A 12,699-nucleotide genomic window follows, 5' to 3' on the forward strand; every position below is an offset into this window, starting at 1 on the left:
GTGTTATCACCTGTGCACTTCCCTATATCACCTCACTTCCCCTGCACTTCCTTGCCGGATCTTGTTGCCATCGTGCCAGTGAAAGCGTTTCCTTGTGTGTTCCTAGCCTGTGTTCCAGACCTCCTGCCGTTGCCCCTGACTACGATCCTTGCTGCCTGCCCCGACCTTCTGCTACGTCCGACCTTGCTTCTGTCTACTCCCTTGTACCGCGCCTATCTTCAGCAGCCAGAGAGGTTGAGCCGTTGCTAGTGGATACGACCTGGTCACTACCGCCGCAGCAAGACCATCCCGCTTTGCGGCGGGCTCTGGTGAAAACCAGTAGTGACTTAGAACCGATCCACTAGCACGGTCCACGCCAATCCCTCTCTGGCACAGAGGATCCACTACCTGCCAGCCGGCATCGTGACTGTAGATCCGGCCATGGATCCCGCTGAAGTTCCTCTGCCAGTTGTCGCTGACCTCACCACGGTGGTCGCCCAGCAGTCACAACAGATAGCGCAACAAGGCCAACAGCTGTCTCAACTGACCGTTATGCTACAGCAGTTACTACCACAGCTTCAGCAATCATCTCCTCCGCCAGCTCCTGCACCTCCTCCGCAGCGAGTGGCCGCTTCTGGACTACGACTATCCTTGCCGGATAAATTTGATGGGGACTCTAAGTTTTGCCGTGGCTTTCTTTCCCAATGTTCATTGCACTTGGAGATGATGTCGGACCAGTTTCCCACTGAAAGGTCTAAGGTGGCTTTCGTAGTCAGCCTTCTGTCTGGAAAAGCCCTGTCTTGGGCCACACCGCTCTGGGACCGCAATGACCCCGTCACTGCCTCTGTACACTCCTTCTTCTCGGAAATTCGAAGTGTCTTTGAGGAACCTGCCCGAGCCTCTTCTGCTGAGACTGCCCTGTTGAACCTGGTCCAGGGTAATTCTTCCGTTGGCGAGTATGCCGTACAATTCCGTACTCTTGCTTCAGAATTATCCTGGAATAATGAGGCCCTCTGCGCGACCTTTAAAAAAGGCCTATCCAGCAACATTAAAGATGTTCTGGCCGCACGAGAAATCCCTGCTAATCTACATGAACTCATTCACCTAGCCACTCGCATTGACATGCGTTTTTCCGAAAGGCGTCAGGAGCTCCGCCAGGATATGGACTCTGTTCGCACGAGGCGTTTCTTCTCCCCGGCTCCTCTCTCCTCTGGTCCCCTGCAATCTGTTCCTGTGCCTCCCGCCGTGGAGGCTATGCAGGTCGACCGGTCTCGCCTGACACCTCAAGAGAGGACACGACGCCGCATGGAGAATCTCTGCCTGTACTGTGCTAGTACCGAACACTTCCTGAAGGATTGTCCTATCCGTCCTCCCCGCCTGGAAAGACGTACGCAGACTCCGCACAAAGGTGACACAGTCCTTGATGTCTACTCTGCTTCTCCACGTCTTACTGTGCCTGTGCGGATATCTGCCTCTGCCTTCTCCTTCTCTACTATGGCCTTCTTGGACTCCGGATCTGCAGGAAATTTTATTTTGGCCTCTCTCGTCAACAGGTTCAACATCCCAGTGACCAGTCTCGCCAGACCCCTCTACATCAATTGTGTAAACAATGAAAGATTGGACTGTACCATACGTTTCCGCACGGAGCCCCTTCTAATGTGCATCGGATCTCATCACGAGAGGATTGAACTTTTGGTCCTCCCCAATTGCACTTCTGAAATTCTCCTTGGACTTCCCTGGCTTCAACTTCATTCCCCAACCCTGGATTGGTCCACTGGGGAGATCAAGAGTTGGGGGCCCTCTTGTTCCAAGGACTGCCTAAAACCGGTTCCCAGTAACCCTTGCCGTGACTCTGTGGTTCCTCCTGTAACCGGCCTCCCTAAGGCCTATATGGACTTTGCGGATGTTTTTTGCAAAAAACAAGCTGAGACTCTACCTCCTCACAGGCCTTATGATTGTCCTATCGACCTCCTCCCAGGCACTATTCCACTCCGGGGCAGAATCTATCCTCTGTCCGTCCCAGAGACTCTTGCCATGTCTGAATACGTCCAGGAAAATTTAAAAAAGGGCTTTATCCGTAAATCCTCCTCTCCTGCCGGAGCCGGATTTTTCTTTGTGTCCAAAAAAGATGGCTCTCTACGTCCTTGCATTGACTACCGCGGTCTTAATAAAATCACGGTTAAGAACCGCTACCCCCTAACCCTCATCTCTGAACTCTTTGATCGCCTCCAAGGTGCCCACATCTTTACCAAACTGGACTTAAGAGGTGCTTATAATCTCATCCGCATCAGAGAGGGGGATGAATGGAAAACGGCATTTAACACCAGAGATGGACACTTTGAGTATCTGGTCATGCCCTTTGGCCTGTGCAACGCCCCTGCCGTCTTCCAAGACTTTGTTAATGAAATTTTTCGTGATCTCCTATACTCCTGTGTTGTTGTATATCTGGACGATATCCTGATTTTTTCTGCCAATCTAGAAGAACACCGCCAGCATGTCCGTATGGTTCTTCAGAGACTTCGTGACAATCAACTCTATGCCAAAATAGAGAAATGTCTGTTTGAATGCCAATCTCTTCCTTTCCTAGGATACTTGGTCTCTGGCCAGGGACTACAAATGGATCCAGACAAACTCTCTGCCGTCTTAGATTGGCCACGCCCCTCCGGACTCCGTGCCATCCAACGTTTTTTGGGGTTCGCCAATTATTACAGGCAATTTATTCCACATTTTTCTACCGTTGTGGCTCCTATCGTGGCTTTAACCAAAAAAAATGCCGATCCCAAGTCTTGGCCTCCTCAAGCGGAAGACGCCTTTAAACGGCTCAAGTCTGCCTTTTCTTCGGCTCCCGTGCTCTCCAGACCTGACCCATCTAAACCCTTCCTATTGGAGGTTGATGCCTCCTCAGTGGGAGCTGGAGCTGTCCTTCTACAAAAAAATTCTTCCGGGCATGCTGTTACTTGTGGTTTTTTTTCTAGGACCTTCTCTCCGGCGGAGAGGAACTACTCCATCGGGGATCGAGAGCTTCTAGCCATTAAATTAGCACTTGAGGAATGGAGGCATCTGCTGGAGGGATCAAGATTTCCAGTTATTATTTACACCGATCACAAGAACCTCTCCTACCTCCAGTCTGCCCAACGGCTGAATCCTCGCCAGGCCAGGTGGTCTCTGTTCTTTGCCCGATTTAATTTTGAAATTCACTTTCGGCCTGCCGATAAGAACATTAGGGCCGATGCTCTCTCTCGTTCCTCAGATGCTTCTGAAGTTGAACTCTCTCCTCAACACATCATTCCTCCTGACTGCCTGATTTCCACTTCTCCAGCCTCCATCAGGCAAACTCCTCCAGGAAAGACCTTTGTTTCTCCACGCCAACGCCTCGGAATCCTCAAATGGGGTCACTCCTCCCTTCTCGCAGGTCATGCGGGCATCAAGAAATCTGTGCAACTCATCTCTCGCTTCTATTGGTGGCCGACTCTAGAGACAGATGTGGTGGACTTTGTGCGAGCCTGCACTATCTGTGCCCGGGATAAGACTCCTCGCCAGAAGCCCGCTGGTTTTCTTCATCCTCTGCCTGTCCCCGAACAGCCTTGGTCTCTGATTGGTATGGATTTTATTACTGACTTACCCCCATCCCGTGGCAACACTGTTATTTGGGTGGTCGTTGATCGATTCTCCAAAATGGCACATTTCATCCCTCTTCCTGGTCTTCCTTCAGCGCCTCAGTTGGCTAAACAATTTTTTGTACACATTTTTCGTCTTCACGGGTTGCCTACGCAGATCGTCTCGGATAGAGGCGTCCAATTCGTGTCTAAATTCTGGAGAGCTCTCTGTAAACAACTCAAGATTAAATTAAATTTTTCTTCTGCATATCATCCTCAATCCAATGGACAAGTAGAAAGAATTAACCAGGTCTTGGGTGATTATTTACGACATTTTGTTTCCTCCCGCCAGGATGACTGGGCAGATCTTCTACCTTGGGCCGAATTCTCGTATAATTTCAGAGTCTCTGAATCTTCCTCCAAATCCCCATTTTTCGTGGTGTACGGCCGTCACCCTCTTCCCCCCCTCCCTACCCCCTTGCCCTCTGGTCTGCCCGCTGTGGATGAAATTTCTCGTGATCTTTCCATCATATGGAGAGAGACCCAAAATTCTCTCTTACAGGCTTCATCACGCATGAAGAAGTTCGCGGATAAGAAAAGAAGAGCTCCTCCCATTTTTTCCCCTGGAGACAAGGTATGGCTCTCCGCTAAATATGTCCGCTTCCGTGTCCCTAGCTATAAGTTGGGACCACGCTATCTTGGTCCTTTCAAAATTTTGTGCCAGATTAATCCTGTCTCTTACAAACTTCTTCTTCCTCCTTCTCTTCGTATTCCTAATTCCTTTCACGTTTCTCTTCTTAAACCACTTATCATTAATCGTTTCTCTCCCAAATCTGTTCCTCCCACTCCTGTTTCCGGCTCCTCGGACATCTTCTCCGTCAAAGAGATTTTGGCATCCAAAAAGGTCAGAGGGAAAACCTTTTTTTTAGTGGATTGGGAGGGTTGTGGTCCAGAAGAGAGATCCTGGGAACCTGAGGACAATATCCTAGACAAAAGTCTGCTCCTCAGGTTCTCAGGCTCTAAGAAGAGGGGGAGACCCAAGGGGGGGGGTACTGTTACGCCGAGCGCTCCGGGTCCCCGCTCCTCCCCGGAGCGCTCGCTACACTCTCCTCACTGCAGCGCTCCGGTCAGATCCACTGACCCGGGGCGCTGCGATACCGCCTCCAGCCGGGATGCGATTCGCGATGCGGGTAGCGCCCGCTCGCGATGCGCACCCCGGCTCCCGTACCTTACTCGCTCTCCGTCAGTCCTGTCCCGGCGCGCGCGGCCCCGCTCCCTAGGGCGCGCGCGCGCCGGGTCTTTGCGATTTAAAGGGCCACTGCGCCGCTGATTGGCGCAGTGGTTCCAATTAGTGTTATCATCTGTGCACTTCCCTATATCACCTCACTTCCCCTGCACTTCCTTGCCGGATCTTGTTGCCATCGTGCCAGTGAAAGCGTTTCCTTGTGTGTTCCTAGCCTGTGTTCCAGACCTCCTGCCGTTGCCCCTGACTACGATCCTTGCTGCCTGCCCCGACCTTCTGCTACGTCCGACCTTGCTTCTGTCTACTCCCTTGTACCGCGCCTATCTTCAGCAGCCAGAGAGGTTGAGCCGTTGCTAGTGGATACGACCTGGTCACTACCGCCGCAGCAAGACCATCCCGCTTTGCGGCGGGCTCTGGTGAAAACCAGTAGTGACTTAGAACCGATCCACTAGCACGGTCCACGCCAATCCCTCTCTGGCACAGAGGATCCACTACCTGCCAGCCGGCATCGTGACAGTATAGCTTTTCATGTTCTATCTATATACTCATGTTTTATCTATATACTCATGTTTTATCTATATACTCATGTTTTATCTATATACTCATTTTTCATCTATATCTTTGTGCTAGCAGTGTGCTGCTGTATTCTCCTGTTGCTGTATATTTAGCTCAGCAGCTTGCACCTGCAAGCCAGGTTTTTACAATAGTTTGGATCAATGGTGCTGGCCAATTTATCCTTTGGTTAGATACATAAATAGATAGATGGATAGATAGATATACACAGTGTAGGGTCCGTCCCAGAATGAGGTCACCTTACCGTGGTGGGACGGTCCACGCTATTTGGCGCCAAATTTGCAAGCTAAGTACCTCATATTTTCATAGTTTCATATCTTCATTTATTGTATTACAGCTGTATAGCTTTTCATGTTCTATCTATATACTCATGTTTTATCTATATACTCATGTTTCATCTATATCTTTGTGCTAGCAGTGTGCTGCTGTATTCTCCTGTTGCTGTATATTTAGCCCAGCAGCTTGCACCTGCAAGCCAGGTTTTTACAATAGTTTGGATCAATGGTGCTGGCCAATTTATCCTTTGGTTAGATACATAAATAGATAGATGGATAGATAGATATGAGATAGATAGATAGATAGATAGATAGATAGATAGATAGATAGATAGAAAGATAGATATATAGATAGATAGGAGATCGATGGATAGATAGATAGATGATAGATAGATAGATAGATAGATAGATGATTGATAGATAGATAGATCAGTGTTTCCCAACTAGGGGGGCCTCCAGCTGTTGCAAAACTACAACTCCCAGTATGCTCATAAAGCCAAAGGAATGCTGGGAGTTGTAGTTTTGCAACAGCTGAAGGCCCCCTGGTTGGGAAACTGATCTATCTATCTTTCTCCTATCTATTTAAATCATATCAATTTATCTATATCATATCCATCTATCGATATCATATCCATCTATCTCCTATCTATCTATCTATCTATCTATCTAATCTATCTATCTGTCTATATCATATCTATCTATCATCTATCTATCTATATCATATCTATGTATCTATCATCTATCCATCTATCGATCTGTCTATCTATCTATCTATCCATCTATTTATGTATCTTTCTATATATCATCTCTCTATTTATATATCATCTATTTATCTATCTTTCTATCTATCTCATATCTATCTATCTACCTATCTAGTAGAGGAGGGAAGCAGCACTCCTGCGATAAAGGTGAACAGGTGCCTACTGTTGTTGATCTGGGTCAGGGATCCAAAATAATGTAGTAAAGTAGAAGCAGTGGTGAAATAAAGTGGTGTCTTTATTTACTCCAAAGTGAGCTACGTTTCGGCAGTCTCCCGCTGCCTTTGTCAAGCAACAAAATGGTGGAGAAGGAGCGTACTTATAGGTCACGCAGGACCGCCCTCATAATTAGAGTTGACATGTAAACAAATCCAAGTGGTATGCAATAACAGCGATCAAAATCAAATAACAGTGCATGATACATGTGTACATGGTGTGACAATAAAATGCTGTGGCAGTTTTACAATCTAGATGCACAAGTGGGCGGGGGGCCGCGGTCACTCACCCGGCGAGGCAGCATGACGTGAAGGCATAGACCAAGGCATTTCCGGCATGTACGGGAGCTTCATGCGGCGTGCGGAAGTGACGAACACCATGTGGGCTGTTCTGTGCACTGGATCCTGGAGACCGGGGCGTCCTGTGCGGTGCATGCGCACACTTGGAGGGAGCGAGGACAGCGCCATCTTGGAAGTGGTCTGTGTGGGCTCCGGTGTTTCACGGCAATCTCCTGGTGGGTGATTTCTGCACAAGGTAAAAACCTGAGTGTTGCGGGAACCGCAGCTCTCTAGTAGTCCTGGGGGGCAACTCCAGTGGCCACCATAGGCAGTCAACACAGAGTGCCTGTGTGCAACCCGTCACTGGAGAAGTGACAGCACCTGGTCTGTGACTCCAACCCTGCGCATTTCCGGCCCCAGCCACTAGCTGGAGAGGAGCCGGTGCCGGATGCCTGCTGAAATCGTTCAGCAGGCATCCCGGCATATCGCCCAGGGGGTCATTATGTCCCCCCCATGTCGGCAATTGCCGCAGATCGCTGGACAATTCAGTCCAGCGATCTGCGGCGGATTCCGGGTCAATTGGGTCTCCAGTGACCCGGTGATCTGGAATTACTGGCTGATCGGGGCCATCAGAGACGGCCCCGAACAGCCATTGCCAGCAGGGGTGAGGTGGCACTGGTGCCACCTCACGATCGCCCTGATTCGTCGGCCGGTTTCCCGGCCGACCAATCAGGGCGCCTGCTGCGGGTGTCACTCCCGCAACCCGCTCCGCCCCTCTTCCAGAGGACGTGAGCGGGTGCGGGCAGAAGACCCCGGGTGCTGGGGACCCCGATCCCCGGTGTCCCTGTTGGGATCGGGGCCCCAGGAGCGACGGCGGCGGTGAGGGACTGACATGTGCGGCGGCATCGTGGAGCAGCAGCAGGAGGTGAGTGACGGCCTCCTGCTGTTGCTTAGCAACAGCTCCCAGCATGCAAAAAGGGCATGCTGGGAGCTGTAGTTATGCAACAGCAGGAGGCAGACCACCACAACTCCCAGCATGCCCTTATGGGCATGCTGGGACTTGTAGTTTTGCAACAGCTGGAGGCACATTTTTTTATGGAAAAGTGTACCTTCAGCTGTTGTATAACTACAACTCCCAGCTTGCACAATCAGCTAAAGTGCATGCTGGGAGTTGTAGTGGTGCATCTGGTGGTTGTATAACTACAACTCCCAGCATGCCCGTTGGCTGTCGGTGACTGCTGAGAGTTGTAGTTTTGCATCAGCTGAAGGCACACTGAGTTAAGTAGCAAACCAGTGTGTCTCCAGCTGTTGCATAACTACAATCCCCAGCATCCCCAGCCAAAGTAGTATGCCTCCGGCTGTTGCATAACTACAAGACCCAGCATGCCCTTCCGCTGTCCGTACATGCTGGGGGTTGTAGCTTTTGCAACAGCTGAAGGCACGCTGGTTGCAAAACACTGAGTTTGTTACCAAACTCGGTGTTTCACAGCCTGTGTGCCTCCAGCTGTTGCAAAACTACAACTCCCAGCATGCACTGATAGACCGTACATGCTGGGAGTTGTAGTTTTGCAACAGCTGGATGTCCCCCCCCCCCCCAATGTGAACGTACAGGGTACACTCACATGGACGAAGGTTTACAGTAAGTATCCGGCTGCAAGTTTGAGCTGCGGCAAATGTTCTGCCGCAGCTCAAGCTGCCAGCGAGAAACTACTGTGAACCCCCGCCCGTGTGACTGTACCCTAAAAACACTACCCTAACAAAAAATAAAATAAAAAGTAAAAAACACTACATAAACACATACCCCTACACAGCCCCCCTCCCCTCCCCAATAAAAATGAAAAACGTCTGGTACGCCACTGTTTCCAGAACGGAGCCTCCAGCTGTTGCAAAACAACTACTCCCAGTATTGCCAGATAGCCACTGACTGTCTAGGCATGCTGGGAGTTTTACAACACCTGGAGGCACCCTGTTTGGGAATCACTGGCGTAGAATACCCCTATGTCCACCCCTATGCAAGTCCCTAATTTAGGCCTCAAATGCGCATGGCGCTCTCACTTTGGAGCCCTGTCGTATTTCAAGGCAACAGTTTAGGGCCACATATGGGGTATCGCCGTACTCGGGAGAAATTGTGTTACAAATTTTGGGGGATATTTTCTGCTATTACCCTTTTTAAAAATGTTAATTTTTTGGGAAAACAAGCATTTTAGGTAAAAAAAAAATTTTTTTTTTACATATACAAAAGTCATGAAACACCTGTGGGGTATAAAGGTTCACTTAACCCCTTGTTACGTTCCCCGAGGGGTTTAGTTTCCAAAATGGTATGCCATGTGTTTTTTTTTTTGCTGTCCTGGCACCATAGGGGCTTCCTAAATGCGGCATGCCCCCCGAGCAAAATTTGCTTTCAAAAAGCCAAATGTGACTCCTTCTCTTCTGAGACCTGTAGTGCGCCAGCAGAGCACTTTTCACCCCCATATGGGTTGTTTTCTGAATCGGGAGAAATTGGGTTTCAAATTTTGGGGGGTATTTTCTGCTATTACCCTTTTTAAAAATGTAAAATTTTCGGGAAACCAAGCGTTTTAGGTAAAAAAAAAATTTTTTTTTTACATATGCAAAAGTCGTGAATCACCTGTGGGGTATTAAGGTTCCCTTTACCGCTTGTTACGTTCCCTGAGGGGTCTAGTTTCCAAAATGGTATGCCATGTGTTTTTGTTTTTTTTTGCTGTCCTGGCACCATAGGGGCTTCCTAAAGGTGACATGCCCCCCAAAAACCATTTGTCGCTCCTTCCCTTCTGAGCCCTCTACTGCACCCGCTGAACAATTATCATAGACATATGAGGTATGTCCTTACTCGAGAAAAATTGAGTTTCAAATACAAGTAAAAATTTTCTCCTTTTTACCCCTTGCAAAAATAAAAAAATTGGGTCTACAAGAACATGCAAGTGTAAAAAATGAAGATTTAGAATTTTCTCCTTCACTTTGCTGCTATTCCTGTGAAACACCTAAAGGGTTAATACACTTACTGAATGTCATTTTGAATACTTTGGGGGGTGTAGTTTTTATAATGGGGTCTTTTATGGGGTATTTCTAATATGAAGACCCTTCAAATCCACTTCAAAACTGAACTGGCCCCTGAAAAATAGTGAGTTTGAAAATTTTGTGAAAAATTTCAAAATTGCTGCTGAACTTTGAAGCCCTCTGGTGTCTTCCAAAAGTAAAAACTCATAAATTTTATGATGCAAACATAAAGTAGACATATTGTATATGAGAACCCAAAAACAAATTATTTTGAATATCCATTTTCCTTACAAGCAGAGAGCTTCAAAGTTAGAAAAATGCAAAATTTTCATTTTTTTTCATCAAATTTGGGGATTTTTCACCAAGAAAGGATGCAAGTTACCATAAAATTTTACCACTAAGTTAAAGTAGAATATGTCATGAAAAAACTATCTCGGAATCAGAATGATAACTAAAAGCATTCCAGAGTTATTAATGTTTAAAGTCACAGTGGTCAGATTTGCAAAAAACGCTCTGGTCCTTAAGGTGTAAAATGGCCTGGTCCTTAAGGGGCTAAATCATTTTCTACAGGTGAATCCTTTTCCATTAGAGGGAAATATGACTGTTCATCGATGTTTGTTATCTATCTTCTTACCTGCAAATGCGGGTTACAGTACATTGGCCGAACATTTCAGTCCCTTAAGGCCAGAATGAACAAACATCATTTTAATATCAATAGCAAATTTATGCAACACAGCGTGTCTCGACACATTACTAGCATTCATGCTGGTGATTTGCAAGGTTTGACAGTCCAAGTTATTGATTCGATTCTCGAGACCACACATAATAGACTCCAGAAACTGATTAATAAAGAATCATACTGGATCTTCATCATAAATTCATTATGGCCTCATGGTTTAAATGAAACAATAGAAAAAAAACACTTTTAAATTAAATATGATCTTGCTGTATATTGCTCCTTTTATGCTTTTTTTTATATACATTGCTTTTTTATATAGAATGTTTTGTACTGTTGTTAGTTATTTATATATACCATATTTATCGGCGTATAACATGCATTTTTGAGGCTAAAGTTTTTAGCCTAAAGTCTATCTGCGTGTTATACGCCGATAAGCCACTGCGGTTCAATGATTTAAAGCGGACGCTTTAAATCAATGAACTGCAGGGGCTTTTGCAGGTGCAGAGACCTTCCGGCTTCTCTGCCCCTGCCTGTCCTGAGGTCTAGAGCCCTGCTGCTGCCGCTTTTCTCCCCCTGCTATAAGCACCGCTGCCCCTTTTCTCCCCCTGGCTATCGATGCCGCTGCCCCATTGCCGGCGCCGATAGCCAGGGGGAGAGAAGGGGCAGCGGCACCCATTGCCGACGCTGCTGCCCCGTTGCCTCCCCCATCCCCGGTTGTATAATTACCTGTTGCCGGGGTCGGGTCCGCGCTGCTTCAGGCCTCCGGTGTGCGTCCCCTGTATCGTTGCTATGCGCTGCAAGACGCAATGACGAGTGACGTCACTCGTCATTGCCCCGTGATAGCCAGGGGGAGAGAAGGGGCAGCGGCGGCAGCAGGGCTCTAGACCCCAGGAAAGGCAGGGGGAGAGAAGCTGGCAGCGACGGCCTCTCTCCCCCTGCCTTTCCTAGGGGCTTCTGCGGGGTCAGAAACAGTGTATCGGGGTATACACATGCACACACACGCACCCTCATTTTACCAAGAATATTTGGGTAAAAAAACTTTTTTTACCCAAATATCCTTGGTAAAATGAGGGTGCGTGTTATAGGCCGGTGCGTGGTATACCCCGATAAATATGGTATATGTATTTGTGTAGGTCTATTTATGTGCGTAATATATATATATATATATATATATATATATATATATATATATATATATACAGGTGTTCACATATATACATTAAATTTTCTCTATGTCTTGGTATATATATTTTTTATTTTTTTCAATGGGTTCAATTTTTTTCCCATGTTTTACCTATGTTTTCCATGTTTTACTTTGGCTGAACACGTCATATCCGTGTTTTACGTCTCTGATTGTATTGGATTTATCCTTCTTCGACAGCGCGATTACCAGCTTCCATTTTCTGCCTCACTGCTTATCTCTATTGTCTTCACGCCAACGAGTCGGTGTGGGAAGCTGCTGCAGTCGTTTCTCCTTTATACTTTTCCGAGTGTTGTGCCTCTTAAGCACAACCTCACCAGATGAGCAAGTTTCTACTTCATTTCTCACCTTGGCGACATCACTGATTCCATACAGGGAGCGCTCCGTGTCTGTTTTGTTTTGAAGAATCCAATGAAACAGCTGGGAGCAATAACCATGAACCATAACTGATTAAATGAAACATTTGCACTTTCACAGTCAAGGGGGGTGCTGAGAGGCAGGGGCTGGAACAGGTGGTATCTCGCGTGGCGGGGAACCGCCAGCTCGATTTTAAGATACAAGTACAAACTTTTTCACTGCACCCACTTATCCAATGGCACAGAAGCTGAATGTGCTCCTATCCAAGTTGCTGGTACTGCAGTCCCTCCCTTTTCAAGTGGACACTCAGAGTATGGGCGTGCACTGAGAGGCAGGGGCTGGAACAGGTGGCAGCTCACCTTGCGGCGGGCCGCCAGCTCGATGCTCACCAGGATGGGTAATCAAAACATTAAAATAAATTCAAATTAAATTATATAAAAATTACATTAAAAATCTGCCACATCCAGACGCTCTGCGGCAGTGATTCTAATAGCGATACCTGTAATCTGCATGTCATACTGAATAACAG

Source organism: Hyla sarda, chromosome 7 (assembly GCF_029499605.1).
Source record: "Hyla sarda isolate aHylSar1 chromosome 7, aHylSar1.hap1, whole genome shotgun sequence".
NCBI classification, from domain to species: domain Eukaryota; kingdom Metazoa; phylum Chordata; class Amphibia; order Anura; family Hylidae; genus Hyla; species Hyla sarda.